The sequence below is a fragment of the Scyliorhinus torazame genome, chromosome 8 (assembly GCF_047496885.1).
Source record: "Scyliorhinus torazame isolate Kashiwa2021f chromosome 8, sScyTor2.1, whole genome shotgun sequence".
In the NCBI taxonomy this organism is placed as follows: Eukaryota; Metazoa; Chordata; class Chondrichthyes; order Carcharhiniformes; family Scyliorhinidae; genus Scyliorhinus; species Scyliorhinus torazame.
In genome coordinates this window covers 83884833-83905011 of record NC_092714.1, presented here as the reverse complement: position 1 = coordinate 83905011, position 20179 = coordinate 83884833, and positions in this window count along the sequence as shown.

Here is a 20179-nt window from a genome sequence, read left to right as displayed (position 1 = left end):
TCCCTAATAGATAATTCCCTGTTTTGCACTTGGAACAAGTACTGGAGAATGCCGGGGAGGTTTAAAAATGGGTCTTCCTCGCAATTGAAACACTCAGCTGACGACGGGGTAGGTTAACCTGATTCTGTTTGCCACATAGGCGGCATCAAACTCGAGTAAAAATGTTTATTCCTGAGTGGCTAAAATTATGGCGGCAAAACCCACCAACGCTGCTCAGGGGCAACCCTTAACCATAAAACTGGAAAATTCCACCCCATAAAATCATGTTTGGGGATATGAATCATTTGGAATCAAGGACCAAATGTAATGTTTCCAAATTTGCTGTTGACACAAAAATAGGTGGGAATGGAATATGTGAGGAAGATGCAAGAGACTTCAAGAGACCTTGGACAGGCTAAGGGAATGAGCAAGATATGTTAGATGGAATATAATGTGAATACATATCAAGTTACCCAGTTTAGTAGAACAACCAAAAACTCAAAGTATTTCAAACATAGTGAGACAAAGGGAAGTGTTGATGTCCAAAGGGACCTGTATGTATTGGTTCATGAGCCATTAAAATCTAGCAACTAGGAAGGCGAATGGTGTGTTGGCCTCCATCACAAAGCGATTTGAGTACAGGGGTAAAGATCTTTTGCTGTATTTGTATAGCGTCTTGCTGAGTCCTGGAGTATTCTGTACAGTTTTGGTCTCCTTATCTAAGAAATTATGTACTTGTCCTGGAAGGAGTGCAACAGAGGTTCGCCAGACTGACCCCTGGGACGGTGGGTTGCCATATGAGGAGAGATTGAGGAGACTGGGCCTGTATTCTCTAGTTTTATAGAATGAGAGGTAGTCTCATTGACACTTACAAAATTCCTAGAGGATCTGACAGAGTAGGTGTAGACAGGGCAGGGGTTTTTACCATGCCCCCTGTGTGTATTTCTTGGCGGCAGGAGGCGGCCCACCCTTGTACCATTGCAGGATATTCTGGTCCCGCTGCTGACTATGGGATTTCCAATTGAGTCCACCACCCCCCTCCCCCCGCCACCGCAAATCCCGTGACAGGGGTTCTCCGTCAGCAGGAACAGAATATCCCGCCGGTGATAACAGCCGTATAATCCTCCCTCTCCCCCCAGGATGTTTTCCTTGGCTGGTGAGTCTAGAATCAGAGGGCACAGTCTCAGAGTAAAGGGCAGGCCAGTTAACACTGACACGAGGAGGAATTCCTTCTGTCAGAATCACGGAATTCTCTTCCCCAAGGTCTTTGGAAGCTCATGCATTGGGAATGTTCAAAACATGAATCTATAGATTTCTGGATCCTAATGACATCAAGGGCCATGAGGATAGTGTGGGAGAATAGTGTAGAGGTAGATGATCAGAAATGATGGGTGAAATTCTCCGTAATTGGCACGATGTCCGCTGACCGGCGCCAAAAACGGCGCAAATCAGTCCGGCATCGCGCCGCCCCAAAGGTGCGGAATCCTCCGCATCTTGACCGGCCGAGCCCTAACCTTGAGGGGCTAGGCCCGCGCCGGACTGATTTCCGCCCCGCCAGCTGGCGGGAAAGGCCTTTGGTACCCCGCCAGCTGGCGCGGAAATGACATTGCCGGGCGGCGCATGCGTGGGAGCATCAGCGGCCGCTCACGGCATCCCCGCGCATGCGCAGTGGAGGGAGTCTCTTCTGCCTCCGCCATGGTGGAGACCGTGGCGAAGGCGGAAGGAAAAGAGTGCCCCCACGGCACAGGCCCGCCCGCGGATCGGTGGGCCCCGATCGCGGGCCAGGCCACCGTGGGGGCACTCTTTTCCTTCCGCCTTCGCCACGGTCTCCACCATGGCGGAGGCAGAAGAGACTCCCTCCACTGCGCATGCGCGGGGATGCCGTGAGCGGCCGCTGATGCTCCCACGCATGCGCCGCCCGGCAATGTCATTTCCGCGCCAGCTGGCGGGGCACCAAAGGCCTTTCCCGCCAGCTGGCGGGGCGGAAATCAGTCCGGCGCGGGCCTAGCCCCTCAAGGTTAGGGCTCGGCCGGTCAAGATGCGGAGGATTGGCATGGAGTAATCGGACCTTTTCGACGAGGGGGTCCGTTTTATGGCTCCTCATGTGCCTCCGGAGAAGAACAGGTACCGGAGCCATCAGCCAAGGTGGAAGAGAGACCCCGGAGGTAGACTTCCTGGGGAAGACAAACAATCGGTTATGACGGGTCTCATTCGTGGCCGTGCAGAGGAGCGACTTAATGGAGTGTAGGGCATCGGGCAGGACCTCCTGCCAGTGGGTAGTTGGGAGACATCTCGACCGTAGGGCCAGATGGACAGCCTTCCACACTGTTGCGTTCTCCCTCTCCACTTGCTCGTTTCCCCGCGGGTTATAACTGGTCGTTCTACTCGGGGCGATGCCTTTGCTGGGCAGATACTGGCACAGTTCATCGCTCATGAACGATGTACCCCGGTCGCTGTGGATATAAGCGGGGAAACCGAACAGAGTGAAGATGCTGTGCAGTGCCTTAATCACGGTGGCTGAGGTCATGTCGGGGCAGGGAATGGCGAATGGAAGCAGGAGAACTCATCAATAACAGTGAGGAAATAGGCATTACGATTGGTGGACGGGAGGTCCACGCTCAGTCGCTCAAAGGGCCCCGAGGCCTTCACGAGCCGAACCATGTCTGGCCGGTAGAAGTGCGGTTTGCACTCCGCACAGATCTGGCAGGCCCTGATCATGGCCTTGACCTCCTTGGTTGAGTAAGGTAGGTTGCGGGACTTGATAAAATGGATGCCGGGTAACCCCCAGGTGACAGAGGTCATTGTGGATGGCTTGCAGGCGGTCGTCCTGCGCGTTGGCGCATGTGCCGCGGGACAGGGCATCTGGGGGGCTCGTTGAGCTCCCCTGAATGATACTTGATATCGTACGAGTAGGTGGAGAGTTCGATCCTCCACCTCAAAATTTTATTGTTTTTTATTTTGTCCCGTGATGCACAATCAATTACTCGTGAGACAAGGAGAGTCATACTAATCGGCTTTAATCAGCTAGAACTGTACCCAGCAGCTTCGATACAGAAAGTGAAGGCTGCTGGGGTGGCATTGGTTCTTATACCCCAGCTCTCAGGGTGGAGCTACGTACGTTGGCCAATGGTAGACTTCTAGGTCTAGCCAATGGGCATCCACCACTCAGGTACTGCAATACCTGGTATTACCACATTCACCCCCTGTTCCAAAGAACCCAGCGGGGTGATGGCCAGCGTTACTGTCGCCTTTTGCATGGTAAGACCAGGTATTGAGGTACCGTGATGTCGAGGGTAACAGAGATAGTTTTTAGTGTTTTAAGGTGCAGCAATCAGACGATCGGGTGGCCTGGTCATCCTTCTGGAGCGTCTGGGCTTTGGCGATGATCCTGGTGGGGGCCCCGGCGGTTGTGGCTCCGGTAACGTGGTGTCTTCCTCTCTGGCAGCTTTGTCACCCCTAGGCGGCGCTGTTGGGGCGAAAAGTGGGCAGGGGGGACCGGGTGCCTGTAGGGGGCGTCGGTGCTCGTTCGGCACCGGGTAGGGGTGGCGACAGTACTGACCCTCCGGTCAGTACTGAGGGTGGGGGTGGGGGCAATGGTGCGGGTGCGCATGGGGCTCTGGCGGGCGCCAGGTCCCGAAGGGAGACCGTGTCTTGGCGGCCGTCGGGGAATGCCACGTAGGCGTACTGGGGGTTGGCATGCAGCAGGTGGACCCTCTCGACTAACGGGTCCAACTTGTGCGCCCTCACATGTTTTCGCATCAGGACGGGTCCGGGTGTCGCTAGCCAGTTTGGGAGCGAGGTCCTGGAGGAGAACTTCCTGGGGAAAACAAGGAAACGTTCGTGAGGTGTCTGGTTTGTGGTAGTGCATAGCAGCGACCGAATGGAGTGAAGGGCCACTGGGAGGACTTCTTGCCAGCGGGAGACTGGGAGATTCCTGGACCGAAGTGCCAGCAGGACGGTCTTCAAGACCGTTCCGTTCTCCCTCTCTACCTGCCCGTTTCCCCGGGGGTTGTAACTGGTCATCCTGCTGGAGGCAATGCCTTTGCTGAGCAGGAATTGACGCAGTTCGTCGCTTATAAAGGAGGACCCCCTATCACTGTGAATGTATGCGGGGAAACTGAACAGTGTAAAAATACCCGTGAGGGCCTTGATGACGGTGGTCGTGGTCATGTCCGGGCAGGGGATGGCGAATGGGAACCGGGAGTACTCGTCAACCACGTTCAGGAAATACGTGTTGCGGTCGGTGGAGGGGAGGGGGCCCTTGAAATCCATGCTGAGGCGTTCAAAGGGACAGGAAGCCTTTATCAGATGCGCTCTCTCTGGCCGGTAGAAGTGCGGTTTGCACTCCGCACAGATTCGGCAGTCCCTGGTGACTGTCCTGACCTCCTCGATGGAGTAGGGCAGGTTGTGGGTCTTAACGAAATGAAAGAAACGAGTGACCCCCGGGTGGCAGAGGTCCTCATGGAGGGCTCGGAGGCGGTCTACTTGTGCGGTGGCACAAGTGCTGCGGGGCAGGGCATCAGGAGGCTCGTTCAGCTTCCCGGGATGGTACAATATCTCGTAATTGTAGGTGGAGAGTTCTATCCTCCACCTCAAGATCTTGTCGTTTTTGATTTTGCCCCGCTGTGCATTATCGAATATGAAGGCCACCGACCATTGGTCCGTGAGGAGAGTGAATCTCCTGCCGGCCAGGTAATGCCTCCAGTGTCGCACAGCTTCTACTATGGCCTGGGCCTCCTTTTCGACCGAGGAGTGGCGAATTTCGGAAGCCTGGAGAGTGCGGGAGAAGAAAGCCACGGGCCTGCCCGTTTGGTTGAGGGTGGTCGCCAGAGCTACGTCGGATGCGTCGCTCTCGACCTAGAAGGGGAGGGACTCGTCGATGGCGCGCATCGTGGCTTTTGCGATGTCCGCTTTGATGCGGCAGAAGGTCTGGCGGGGCTCCGTCGACTGGGGGAAGGTTGTGGACTGGATCAGGGGTCGAGCCTTGTCTGCGTAATTAGGGACCCATTGTGCATAATAGCTAAAGAAGCCGAGGCAGCGCTTTAGGGCCTTGGGGCAGTGAGGAAGGGGGATCTCCATGAGGGGGCGCATGCGTTCAGGGTCGGGGCCTATGACTCCATTTCGCACTACGTAGCTTAGGATGGCTAGACGGTCGGTGCTAAACATGCATTTTTCCTTATTGTAGGTCAGATTAAGTAGATTCGCGGTCTGGAGAAATTTTCGGAGGTTGGTGTCGTGGTCCTGCTGGTCATGGCCGCAGATGGTGACGTTATCAAGATACGGGAACGTTGCGCGTAAGCCGTACCGGTCAACCATTCGGTCCATCTCACGCTGGAAGACCGAGACCCCGTTCGTGACACCGAAGGGAACCCTTAAAAAGTGATAGAGCCGCCCATCTGCTTCGAAGGCAGTGTACTGGCGGTCCCCATGACATAAGAACATAAGAACATAAGAACTAGGAGCAGGAGTAGGCCATCTGGCCCCGCGAGCCTGCTCCGCCATTCAATGAGATCATGGCTGATCTTTTGCGGACTCAGCTCCACTTTCCGGCCCGAACACCATAACCCTTAATCCCTTTATTCTTCAAAAAACTATCTATCTTTATCTTAAAAACGGAGGGGCAGCTGGTGGTAGGCAGACTTGAGATCCACCGTGGAGAAGACCTTGTATTGCGCGATCCTGTTTACCAGGTCGGCTATACGGGGGAGAGGGTACGCGTCCAGCTGTGTAAACCGGTTGATGGTCTGGCTGTAGTCGATGACCATCCTATGTTTCTCCCTGGTCTTTACCACCACTACTTGAGCCCTCCAGGGACTGTTACTTGCTTCGATGACCCCTTCCTTCAGCAGCCTTTGGACCTTGGACCTGATGAAGGTCCGGTCCTGGGCACTGTACCGTCTGCTCCTGGTGGCGACGGGTTTGCAATCCGGGGTGAGGTTCGCAAACAGGGAAGGCGGGTCGACCTTAAGGGTCGCGAGGCCGCAGACAGTAAGGGGGGGTATAGGGCCGCCAAATTTAAAGGTCAAGCTTTTCAGATGGCACTGGAAATCCAGCCCAAGGAGGGTGGCTGCGCAGAGGTGCGGCAGAACGTACAGGCGGAAATTGCGGAATTCCCTGCCTTGGACAGTGAGGTTCGCTAGGCAGAACCCCTTTATCTCCACTGCGTGTGACCCGGAGGCCAGGGAGATCCTTTGGTTTACGGGATGGGTGACAAGGGAACAGCGCCTTACCGTGTCGGGGTGGACAAAGCTTTCCGTGCTCCTGGAGTCGATCAGGCACGACGTCATGTGGCCGTTGATGGCGATCGTTGTGGTGGCTTTCGCTAGCGTCCGGGCCGACTCTGGTCCAGGGTCACGGAGGCCAGCTGCAGCAAGGGGAAGGTCTGGTCAGGCAGCGTGGAGTCAGCTGTGCTGGGGGCCTGAGGCCGGTCCCGGGTAACGGAGGCCAGCTGCAGCAAGGGGAGGTTCTGGTCAGACAGCGTGGAGTCAGCGGTGCTGGGGGCTTGAGGCCGGTCCAGAGTAACCGAGGCCAGCTGCAGCAAGGGGGAGTTCTAGTCAGGCAGCGTGGAGTCGGCTGTGCTGGGGGCCTGAGGCCGGTCCCGGGTAACGGAGGCCAGCTGCAGCAAGGGGAGGTTCTGGTCAGGCAGCGTGGAGTCGGCAGTGCTGGGGGCTTGAGGCCCCATCCAAGGTGGTGTCAGCCACGGGTCGCACATGGATTCTGGGGATGCAGAAGATGGCGTCGGTGAGGGACAATATGGCGGCGCCCACCCATCCAGCGTGGTGGCCGGGGGGGCAAAATGGCCGCGCCCGTGGATCGCACGCGGCCAGGGGATAGGAGGGCGGCGGTGGGCCTTGGACGGCCAGGACTTGGAACAAAGGGTGCTGATAGTCGCTGGCAACCGCTGCCACGGCGCGGCCCTGGCAGACCGCGACATAGTGGCCTTTCTTGCCGCACCCTTTGCAGGTGGCGGTGCAGGCCGGGCAGCGCGCGTGGGGATGATTCGCCTGGCCACAGAAGAAGCAGCGTTGGCCGGCGGTGAAGACGGGCCGTCTAGCGGCGCAGGCCTGCGGGGTTAGCGGGAACGTCTGGGGGGCTGCCGCAATGGGGTGCCACGCAGCCCAGGGGGGTGCCGTGCGCCCGGGAGCAAAAGCCAGTGCGTTTTTGAATGCAGCGTCCATAGACCCTGCCAGGGCCCATGCCTCAGTGAGGCCCAGTGTGTCCATTTCAAGAAGCCTTCTGTGGATGTCGGGGGGAGTCATACCTGCCACGAAAGCGTCCTGAATTAAAAGTTCCGTGTGCTCATTCCCCGTGACTGGTGGACAGCATCAGTTCCGGCCCAGCACTAGTAGAGCCCGATAGAAGTCTTCCAGTGTTTCTTCAGGGCTCTGCCTTCTAGTTGCCAACAGGTGACGGGCGTAGGCCTGATTCAGGGGACGGATGTAATGTCCTTCTAGCAGCTCGATAGCTGCAGCATAGTTCTCAGCTTCCTCGATCAGAGGATAGATTGCAGGGCTGACTCGGGAGTGTAGAAGGTGCATTTTCTGCCTTTCCGTGGGGGTGTCGGTGGCCGTTTCGATGAAGCTCTTAAAACACGCCAGCCAGTGCTTGAAGATAGCAGCAGAGTTGTCTGCATGGGGGCTGAGCTGAAGGCACTCCGGCTTGATGCGGAGGTCCATCCTTTCAGAAGTAATAGCTGATTAAATTGATGCACAATCAATTACTCGCGAGACAAGGAAGTCATACTAATCGGCTTTAATCAGCTAGAACTGTACCCAGCAGCTTCGATACAGAAAGTGAAGGCTGCTGGGATGGCATTGGTTCTTATACCCCGCCTCTCAGGGTGGGGCTACGTACGTTGGCCAATGGTAGACTCCTAGGTCTAGCCAATGGGCATCCACCTCTCAGGTACTGCAATACCTGGCATTACCACACCCCGTTGCGTGTTATCGAACATATAGGCGACTGACCGTTGGTCAGTGACGAGGATGAACTTCCTACCGGCTAGGTAGTGCCTGCAGCGCCGCACAGCCTCTACAATGGCTTGTGCCTGTTTCTCAACTGCAGAGTGTCGAACCTCGGAGGTGCTGAGGGTCCGGGAGAAGAACGCTACTGGTCTGCCTGCCTGATTGAGGGTAGCAGCCAGGGCATTGTCTGATGCATCGCTCTTTACCTGGAAGGGGATAGTTTCGTCTACCGCGCGCATAGCGGCCTTAATGATATCGGCCTTGATGCGGTTGAAGGCCAATCGAGCCTCAGCCGAGAGGGGAAAAATGGTGGCCTTTATGAGTGGGCGGGCTTTGTCCGCATACTTGGGGACCCACTGGACGTAGTAGGAGAAAAGCCACAAGCACCGTTTGAGGGCCTTGAGGCTGCAGTGGAGGGGAAGTTCCTTAAGGGGGCGCATGCGGTCGGGATCGGGACCTAGGATCCCGTTTTGCACGACATAGCTGAGGATGGCTAGCCGGGTTGTGTGGAAAACGCATTTTTCCTCATTATAGGTCAGGTTAAGGGCTCGGGCGGTCTGGAGGAACTTTTCGAGGTTAGCGTCATGGTCCTGCTGGTCATGGCTGCAGATGGTGACATTGTCCAAGTACGGGTATGTAGCCCGCAACCCGTACTGGTCCACCATTTGATCCATCGCCCCTTGAAAGACGGAGACCCCATTTGTGACGCCGAAGGGGACCTGAGGAAGTGGAAGAGCCGGCCGGCTGCTTCGAAGGCAGTATCGGGGTGGTCCTTTGGTCGGATGGGGAGCTGGTGGTCGGCAGATTTGCGGTCGACCGTGGAAAATACTCAGTATTGGGCGATCGATTGACCATTTCCGCGATGCGAGGAAGGGGGTACGCATCAAGCTGTGTGAATTGGTTTATGGTCTGGCTTTAATCCACGGCCATCCGTTTCTTATCCCCGGACCGAACTACCACCACTTGTGCTCTCCAATGGCTGTTGCTAGCCTCGATGACCCCCTCTCCCAGTAAACGCTGGACCTCTGACTTGATAAAAGTCATATTTTGGGCACTGTGGATATGCCGGCTCCTGGTGGCGACGGGCTTACAGTCGGGAGTGAGGTTCACGAATAGCGAGGGGGGTGCGACTTTCAGTGTCGCAAGGCTGCATACTGTGAGGGGGGGCAAGGGGCCGCCAAACTTCAGTGTCAGGCTTCTGTGGCTGCACTGGAAATCCAGTCCAAGCAGCAGGGGGGCACAGAGGTGGGGAAGGATATAAAATTTGAAACGGGTGTATTTGGCGCCCTGGATCGAGGGATCTGCGATACAGTACCCCCTGATTTGTGCCGAGTGGGACCCGGATGCGAGGGCTATGGTTTGGGACATGGGATGGGTGCACAGGGAGCTTCGCCTTACCGTTTCAGGATGGATAAAGCTCTCCGTGCTCCCAGAGTCGAAGAGGCATGCAGTGTTGTGCCTGTTGACCTGGACCTGCATCATAGAGTTCTGCAGGTGTTTTGGCCGAGTTTGGTCGAGGGTGATTGCTCCCACTCGCGGGTAGTCTGAGTCCTCAGCCGAGTCGGACTCGTAAAATGTCCGCCGCCGTCGGCTGTGCGTGTCGGGTCGAGAAGATGGCCGCCAACAAGATGACCGCTCCCATGATTCGCACAAGGCTGATGACGCATCAGAAGGGGGCGTGTCGGGTCGGTGCGCAGCCAGATTGCGAGGCCTGCGGGCCTGAGAGCCTGATTTTCAGGCCGGCTGAGCTTTGTTCTTCTGGCCCCTGGGTCTAGCCAGGCAGACCCTCGCAAAATGCCCCTTCTTCCTGCAGTCGCTGCAGATCGCGGAGCGGGATGGGCAGCGTGAGCGTGGGTGCTGGCCCTGCCCGCAGAAGTAGCACGGTGTTCCCCCATGATGAGCGGGTCGCCACGTGGCGCAGGCATGTAACATGGCTGAGTTTGAGGAAGTCCGTGGGGGGGCTCGCAGAGTCCGCGCGGTACGTAACCAAATTATGTCGGGCCACCTCCAGTGAGGAGGCGAGCGTTAGCGTGTCCTGGAGGTCTTTTGCCCTGTTTTCGACCAGCCGCTGCAGGCAGGTAGAGAGCAGATGCCTGGCGTGCACCTTGTTGATAGGTTTGACGAACCGCTTGCGGAGTAGCTCGACCGCCTCTTCATAAGTCGTCACCTTTTCGAGCGTGGCGGAGATTCTGTGACTCACCCGGGCGTGGAGTAGATGCAGCTTGCGCGGCCCCAGGATGGGAGTCTCTCAGGAGTCCAGGTAAGCCTCGAAGCATCAGAGCCAGTATTTAAAAATTTCCTTTGCCGCCGGTGTCCGTGCTTCCAGGTTAAGCTTCTCTGGTTTTAGACCTGCGTCCATCCTGATGTAGTTTAGTTTATTAAATTGTGGTACCCTCAATAACGATGCTTAGAGTGTAAACGGTAAAGAAGGCTTTAATAAACTAAGAACTAGACTGGTGCTGAGACGTGTGCTAACAGCTACGCCGCCCACAAGGCAGCCCCTTATAGGTGGCTCCCAGATGGGCGGATCCGGAGGCTGAGTTCCCCAGGGTTCCAAGCCCAGTCTTAAAGGCGATATCACCTTACATGATGACAAGGGTACAGTGTTATAGTAACTGTTCATCACACCCAGATTATAATCGTTAATACTGAAAATATTCTAAAAATTTAGAACTTGTCATACAGTACAAGCCTTAAGGGTCTGAAATTCCAATGGTTCAGTGAGACAAAAAACAAACATATCGAACAAGGGGTAGAACTGAGAAATTGTCAATATCTGCTGGGCATTTATGTTCCACAGAAGTGAATGTACTAGCCAGATGGCTGGCTCTAACAAGTATGATACCATTCAAATAGCAAGTTCAAGACAAGATAAATGTTAGCTGTCTTAAATTGTCACTACTGACTGACAGGGTGAGGGAATTGTCATAATGTAAAAACCATTAAGAACACTGAAAGTGACTTTGAGTTCCATTATTCGTAATTAGGAATTCTGCATGTATGAGCTACTTGAAAGGAAATTATTTCAGACATAGCCAGGAGGTATGGTAAGGAGAGTTAGGGATCCTTCATCACCCTTTGTAGCACCAGCACTTCAGAACAAAAACACTGTCCTGATGAGTTTAGTGTCTTTGAACCAAAGACGCAGTGCTTTGAAAGTGTTGTCCTTTGCAGCTAAGTGACTTTTTCAGGCCTCCTTGGTGATCAGATATTTTACTTTAAAATAAAGTATGGTACAATATGGATATACTCAAGTTAATCAGTTCAGACGGGGACAATATTCAATGGATCATTAGCAGAATAAATCTGGCATTAAATTGACTTTAATGCCATTGGTATTTAACGCTGGTACGTGCATCTGAAAATCCTTCATGGACATTCTAGTTTTTAATTATTGATTTTCTTGGTTATTAATTCTCATGGCAACCACAAACTCCAGATAAACACTACAAACTGAAGTATATTCTGTTAACAATGGTTCAAAAGCAGAAAAGAAATCACAAGCATTCAAGATTTTCAAACAATGGCAGCTGCAGAAAAATTTACGCTCATAGGTTTTCCTGCTTTGTATTTCATGAAGTATTTATTAAGTATACAAGTAGCATCTTGTGTCAGGACATCGCTAGAGTACTAACCTTTACCTCTATTGTACTGACAAGCTGTAAAATGTGGACACCATTGATCCTTTCTTTGGCATCAATCTGGATATTAACTGTGCATAGGGCATTTGGACATGGCTTCAGCGAACAAAGAATTACTTTTCTTAAAGGAGCAAGCCTGTCTAATCTGAATGGTGAATGTTTAGTCAGATGACTTATTTTTGAAACGTCTGATATGGAACCATGCTTTGAATTAATTCACGTTCAGGGATGATTGAACACTCATCCCTGCAAAGATACTCTGTTGCCTGACTGCACATGGCTTTTTTTTTTCAAAGGTGCCTGTCATTCTGGGAGACTCATACACAACTTACTCCAAATTCAGTCTAGAGGCTCAAACTACTTTTAACAAAATACAAAATGAACCCCAGCAATGACTTGGGTGATTATACCATGCAGAGATCTTGAAACAGCACGTAGGGTAATTATAATGGTTGGCAATACTGTACATCGGCCGCCTGCCCGACACCACACTTGAAGTGAATGGAAAGGAAATGGGTGGTTATCACCATTTTGCACTTATCTAGAATGTTCTAATTATAATAAGAACATAAGAACTCGGAGCAGGAGCAGGCCATCTGGCCCCTCGAGCCTGCTCCACCATTCAATGAGATCATGGCTGATCTTTTGTGGACTCAGTTCCACTTTCCTGCCCGAACACCATAACCCATAATCCCTTTATTCTTCAAAAAACTATCTATCTTTATCTTAAAAACATTTAATGAAGGAGCCTCTACTGCTTCACTGGGCAAGGAATTCCATAGTTTCACAACCCTTTGGGTGAAGAAGTTCCTCCTAAACTCAGTCCTAAATCTACTTCCCCTTATTTTGAGGCTATGCCCCCTAGTTCTGCTTTCACCCGCCAGTGGAAACAACCTGCCCGCATCTATCCTATCTATTCCCTTCATAATCTTATATGTTTCTATAAGATCCCCCCTTATCCTTCTAAATTCCAACGAGTACAGTCCCAGTCTACTCAACCTCTCCTTGTAATCCAACCCCTTCAGCTCTGGGATTAACCTAGTGAAGCTCCTCTGCACACCCTCCAGTGCCAGTACGTCCTTTCTCAAGTAAGGAGACCAAAACTGAACACAATACACCAGGTGTGGCCTCACTAACACCTTATACAATTGCAGCAGAACCTCCCTAGTCTTAAACTCCATCCCTCTAGCAATGAAGGACAAAATTCCATTTGCCTTCTTAATCACCTGTAAACCAACTTTTTGCGACTCATGCACTAGCACACCCAGGTCTCTCTGCACAGCAGCATGTTTTAATATTTTATCATTTAAATAATAATCCCTTTTGCTGTGATTCCGATCAAAATGGATAACCTCACATTTGTCAACATTGTATTCCATCTGCCAGACCCTAGCCCATTCACTTAGCCTATCCAAATCCCTCTGCAGACTTCCAATATCCTCTGCACTTTTTGCTTTACCACTTATCTTAGTGTCGTCTGCAAACGTGGACACATTGCCCTTGGTCCCCAACTCCAAATCATCTATGTAAATTGTGAACAGTTGTGTGCCCAACACTGATCCCTGAGGGGCACCACTAGCTACTGATTGCCAACCAGAGAAACACCCATTAATCCCCACTCTTTGCTTTCAATTAATTAACCAATCCTCTATCCATGCTACTACTTTCCCCTCAATACCATGCATCTTTATCTTATGCAGCAACCTTTTGTGTGGCACCTTGTCAAAGGCTTTCTGGAAATCCAGATATACCACATCCATTGGCTCCCCGTTATCTACCGCACTGTTAATGTCCTCAAAAAATTCCACTAAATTAGTTAGGCACGACCTGCCCTTTATGAACCCATGCTGCGTCTGCCCAATGGGACAATTTCCATCCAGATGCCTCGCTATTTCTTCCTTGATGATAGATTCCAGCATCTTCCCTACTACCGAAGTTAAGCTCACTGGCCTATAATTACCCGCTTTCTGCCTACCTCCTTTTTTAAACAGTGGTGTCACGTTTGCTAATTTCCAATCTGCCGGCACCACCCCAGAGTCTAGTGAATTTTGGTAAATTATCACTAGTGCATTTGCAATTTCTCTAGCCATCTCTTTTAGCACTCTGGGATGCATTCCATCAGGTCCAGGAGACTTGTCTACCTTTAGCCCCATTAGCTTGCCCATCATTACCTCCTTGGTGATAACAATCCTCTCAAGGTCCTCACCTGTCATAGCCTCATTTCCATCAGTCACTGGCATGTTATTTGTGTCTTCCACTGTGAAGACCGACCCAAAAAACCTATTCAGTTCCTCAGCCATTTCCTGATCTCCCATTATTAAATCTCCCTTCTCATCCTCCAAAGGACCAATATTTACCTTAGCCACTCTTTTTTTGTTTTATGTATTTGTAGAAACTTTTACTATCTGTTTTTATATTCTGAGCAAGTTTACTCTCATAATCTATCTTACTCTTCTTGATAGCTTTTTTAGTAGCTTTCTGTTGCCCCCTAAAGATTTCCCAGTCCTCTAGTCTCCCACTGATCTTTGCTACTTTGTACGTTTTTTCCTTCAATTTGATACTCTCCCTTATTTCCTTAGATATCCACGGTCGATTTTCCCTCTTTTTACCGTCCTTCCTTTTTGTTGGTATAAACCTTTGCTGAGCACTGTGAAAAATCACTTGGAAGGTTCTCCACTGTTCCTCAACTGTTTCACCACAAAGTCTTTGCTCCCAGTCTACCTTAGCTAGTTCTTCTCTCATCCCATTGTAATCTCCTTTGTTTAAGCACAAAACACTAGTGCTTGATTTTACCTTCTCACCCTCCACCTGTATTTTAAATTCCACCATATTGTGATCGCTCCTTCCGAGAGGATCCCTAACTATGAGATCCTGAATCAATCCTGTCTCATTACACAGGACCAGAACTAGGACCGCTTGTTCCCTCGTAGGTTCCATTCCATACTGTTCTAGGAAACTATTGCGGATACATCCTATAAACTCCTCCTCAAGGCTGCCTTGACCGACCTGGTTAAACCAATCGACATGTAGATTAAAATCCCCTATGATAACTGCTGTACCATTTCTACATGCATCAGTTATTTCTTTGTTTATTGCCTGCCCCACCATAATGTTACTATTTGGTGGCCTATAGATTACTCCTATCAGTGACTTTTTCGCCTTACTATTCCTGATTTCCACCCAAATGGATTCAACCTTATCCTCCATAGCACCGATGTCATCCCTTATTGTTGCCCGGATGTCATCCTTAAATAACAGAGCTACACCACCTCTCTTACCATCCACTCTGTCCTTCCGAAAAGTTTGATACCCTCGGATATTTAACTCCCAGTTGTGACCATCCTTTAACCGTGTTTCAGTAATCATAGTCATTCACGATGATTTGCGCCATCAACTCATTTACCTTATTCCGAATACTACGAGCATTCAGGTAAAGTACACTTATGTTGGCTTTTTTACCTCTGTTCTGAATCTTAACACCTCGATCAGTAACCTCTCCTAAGTTATATTTCCTCTTAACCTTTCTCCTAATTTTCCTTGTCGTTGAACCCATATCTTCATGTAGCAACCTGCCGCGTTGCTGACCATTAATGTTTTCACTTCCAGTTTTATTTCTTTTAGTATTCCTGGTCCTATTCACTGAGCTCCCCTCAGTCACTGTACCTTGTACTGTCGCCCTTTTTGATTTTTGACTATGGCTTCTCTGCCTTACACTTTCCCCCTTACTGCCTTTTATTTCTGTCCCTGTTTTACTACCTTCCAACTTCTTGCATCGGTTCCCATCCCCCTGCCACATTAGTTTAAACTCTCCCCAACAGCTCTACAAACACCACCCCCAGGACATCGGTTCCAGTCCTGCCCCGGTGCAGACCGTCCGGTTTGTACTGGTCCCACCTCCCCCAGAACCGGTTCCTAGGTCCCAGGAATTTGAAACCCTCCCTCTTGCACCATCTCTCGAGCCACGCATTCATCCTCTCTATCCTGACATTCGTACTCTGACTAGCTCGTGGCACTGGTAGCAATCCTGAGATTACTACCTTTGAGGTCCTACTTTTTAGTTTAACTCCTAGCTCCCTAAATTCAGCTTGTAGGACCTCGCCCTGTTTTTTACCTATATCGTTGGTGCCTATGTGCACCACAACAGCCGGCTTTTCACCCTCCCCCCCCCCCCCCCCCCAGAATGTCCTGCAGCCGCTCCGAGACATCCTTGACCCTTGCACCAGGGAGGCAACATACCATCCTGGAGTCTCGATTGCGTCCGCAGAACCGCCTGTCTATTCCCCTTCCAATTGAGCCCCCTATCACTATAGCCCTGCCATTCTTCTTCCTGCACAGCTGCGCAGCAGAGCCAGCCACGGTGCCATGAACCTGGCTGCTGCTGCCTTCCCCTGGTGAGCCATCTCCCTCAACAGTATCCAAAGCGGTATATCTGTTTTTCAGGGAGATGACTGCAAAGGACACCTGCACTGCCTTCCTACTCTTGCTCTGTCTTTTGGTCACCCATTTTCTATCTCCCTCAGTACCTTTCACCTGCGGTGTGACCAACTCGATAAACGTGCTATCCACGACGTCTTCAGCATCGCGGATGCTCCAAAGTGAGTCCATCCGCAGCTCCAGAGCCGTCAAGCGGTCTTACAGGAGCTGCAACTGGACACACTTCTTGCACGTGAAGGAGCCAGGGACAGTGGACGTGTCCGTGAGCTCCCACATCGCACACGAGGAGCATGACATGGGTCTGAGTTCTCCTGCCATGTCTTAAACCTTCGGTTAACTTCAACAACTACAATTTCAACAAAAAAAACAACAAAGAAAAAATATAAATAAATATACCAATAAAAAGAAACAGAAACACTACTTACCAGGGATAAAAAGCATTTCCTCCCCACCCAGCTTCGAATTCCCACCTAGATTCAAATTCCCAAACTCACTCTTAGCTGCGTCTCACTCTGGCTCTGTCTTCTCTGGCTCACTGGGAGAACTCATTGGGAGTGAGTTTACTCACTCTTAGCTGCGTCTCACTCTGGCTCTGTCTTCTCTGGCTCACTGGGAGAACTCACTGGGAGTGAGTTTACAAGTTGCTCTTTTTAAACTGTCCTGAATTGACTCCCCTCCCCCACCTGCTTTTAGATCAAGGTAGATTTAAGTGACTGACACTTAACTGCCAACCAGTTATGTGAGTGGGTGGGGCAGCCCTTGTTAACCTACACTGCCCAATACTAGCTTAATTTAAATTAATCTAAACTCCTGAAATTTAAAAGGAGCTGCCTTACTGATTTGATTCAATTCCCACCTAGATTCAAATACCCAAACTCACTCTTAGCTGTGTCTCACTCTGGCTCTGTCTTCTCTGGCTCACTGGGAGAACTAGGAAAGTGGGCAAGGCTGGGATGTTGAAAAAAAGAGTAATAGCGCTTGAAAAGCTTTAATTTTTGAGAGCACCTATTTACATTTTAGCTTCTTACTTAAAAAGTATTCAAAATTCAGAGATAAATCCAAAATTTCGTTCCATTTGGTTCTCATATTTTCGGTGCTACATGCGCTATTTTCAGTCCCAAAATTATGTCCATCGCACAAGTGTTCAGTCCTGTGCTCACTTTCAATGCTATTTTGGTGAGGGTGTTGGTACAGCAGTAGGTAACATGCGCCTGTGTTATGCAGAGTAGGCATATTGTGGAGCCACTCAGTCAGTGCTGCAATTTTCAAACCCAACAATCAAGCTAATGCCATCTCGTAACTTTGCATAACTGAATGTACATTCTGCAGCAGCAAGGGACTCCATCAACAATATTCAACGGGATCATCTGTTGCTTTCAGGTTCATTGCTCATTGATTTAGTGGCTATTGCTGAGTTTCTAGGAATGATTGCTGCATTGTACAGCTAATTAAAGTTGTTGAAGTCTACAGGGAGTGCTGGTGTGACACATGCGGAACAACTTCGAGAGCTATATTTTACGGCTCCATCATCGGGCATGTTTTCAGTGGCAGGGGGCACATAAAATATGATGGGAGGCTAGCACATCACCTTCTTGTCTACCCCTGTCCTGTTCCCCATACAATCATAAATGGACAGGCGCTGAAATCAGCAACCTAGAACCATTAAGAAAAACGGGCAATTGAGCTTGTGAACAAGTCAATTGACCCAAATATTAGGCTGTCGATGCCATGATACAGTTGGTGAATCTTTGAGCCTCTTGCTGAATTCTCCCCCAACTGGTCCACCATTGCAGGGGTATGGGTAAATTCCACCCATTGTCTTCATTCTGCGACCTAGTTGCAGTCCCAGCAGTGCCTGTTATATTACGTGATCATAATATGTCATTACTCTTTGCTTACTCCCAGAATGGTCTGATGGTTGCAGTTCAGTGAAACTATCAGTCTTCAATTTAAAGCAAATAACATTTAATGAATAACGAATGTAAATACTAATGAGTTTGTTCACTCTCCACAACTATAGCTGTTGATAAAGCAAATCAGAAGAAGCATGAACTATGTTTAACTACACATGCCAACTAAGCTGTATCTCTCTAACACTCTGCTGTCTAGTCACTCCTAGTTCGAAAAGAGGGAAGATCCTCTGAATTCAGTTTATATACATGAATCTATTGCCGCCATCTAGTGGTGGTCTAACATTATGATACAGTTGTTAACCCTCTACATACCAGCATATAAACAGATCACTACAGTGCCCACTACTGAACTCTGACACTGCTGGAGCTGCTGGCCAATCAGATTCCACTAAGGGGTGGCAGTCCCAGGTTCACCTATTTAAGACAATTTGGAGAACATTATAACTGCAGGGATTGCCTCATTTAACATCGGTCGGCTCTGAACCAATATTTCTGCAAAGGAGGGTGAGGAAAATTCAGCCCCAAGTCTTAGGCTCAGCCCATTTACTTTGAAACAGGGATGCAATTCCGCCTGGCCTGCAGAATGACAGGAAGAATGTGCAGATGCAACAAAGGGAAGGAGCAGATGCTGGAAGAGAGAAGAGGAAGTGGGAGAAGGTCATTCAGCAAGAGCCCATATCCACCCAGGGCCTTCGCTCTCCACAGGGAACACTGTGTGCAACCATTCCATTTTATAAATAGTTACTCACTGAAATCTGCCACCTGCTCAATCAGAGGCGCAGCCTCAGATCAGGGTGAGGACAACATTGCCAATAGTTGTGAAGGTGCCTGTGGCCATGAACTTTTAGGTACCTGAATTCTTTCTGGCTGTTAACATCACCCAGTTCACAGTGCACTGAAGAGGGAGGGGAGTCTCTGAGGCTCTGCATGTGAAGGGGGGTAAATTCATTTTATTCTCTCTTGTCCTTATGGTGCAGAGTGTCTTTGACTGCTACCATGTTGATTGTGGGCACACAGGTACATTCTGAGATATATTGCAACCAGAAGATATTCCATTCACTGAATGTCCAGCTGGTGTGTGACCATATGCAGTACATCAGGCAGGTCAATGCCTGGCAGCAATCATGATGCCTCCATTCTGCGGCAGTCTACTGGAGGGTCTACATCTGAGCCACTGCAACAAATCTTGCAGTGGCTACTGGGTGAGAAGAGCTATCTGTTCACCACCTGGCTTCTGACTCTGGTGTGCAATCCACACACATGAGCAGTATAAATATAATGAATGTCATGGAAACGTAATTGAATAGACCATCATGATGCTTTAGCAATGCCTCTGCTACCAGGGCTACTCTGGAGGAGCACTGTAGTACTTATCAAAGGGAATGATTCAGTGTGATTTGTGGCATATCACTACCTCACCATCATGAGGGCACAACCCTTACCATCAGGTGAACAGCGAAGAAAAGGGGACGAAGAAGAGGAGGTGGAGGAAGCAGGAGGTATCCAATGCCTTCTCGCTCCGACTAGGTTATCCATGATAATTTCATCTGACTGTGATATCGGTGAATACAGTACAATTACCCAGTCACCAGCAATCCCATACCGTCCCTCTGTCACTGACCATCACAGCATCAACTTAAAACCACAGTGCTGAAATAAAAGCCATCACAAAATAAACATGTCAACTTTGACCAGGATTTTCAGGCCCTTCCCATCAGTGGGATTGTCCAGTCCTGCTGAAGCTGGCCCCCATGGTGGGTTCCCCGGCAGTGTGGCTGGCGAACAACACAAATGGCCATTGACTTCGACAGGACTGGAAGATCCTGCCCAATGACCAATGGCAAGCTGCCTCCACCACTACAAGACGCACCTGGGGGGTCTAGAATATCCTGACCTTTTCAATTAAACTATGCAACGCTCCATACAAAAGTTACCTAATCACACTTGTACCTTCACTTATGGCCTGCCTTGTGGGTTCCTTTGTCTGTCCTAGTGCTCCTTCACAGCTGCAGCAGGATTTGGAAAAATAGCTGATCTCCATTGCGGGAGAATGCGGACAGCCTTGCAGGAATCCCTCACGTAGCTCAGGCGCTGAAAGGCCCACCTTCAGACTGCACTTCCACAGCACAGTAATCCTAACTGACTGGCTGACAGATATCAGCACTGGTGGAGTGACAGTTGTACAAGTACAAATGCTGTTATCCTCAAAGAGGACAACAGGCCGTGCTCCATAGTGCCTCTGCAGCAC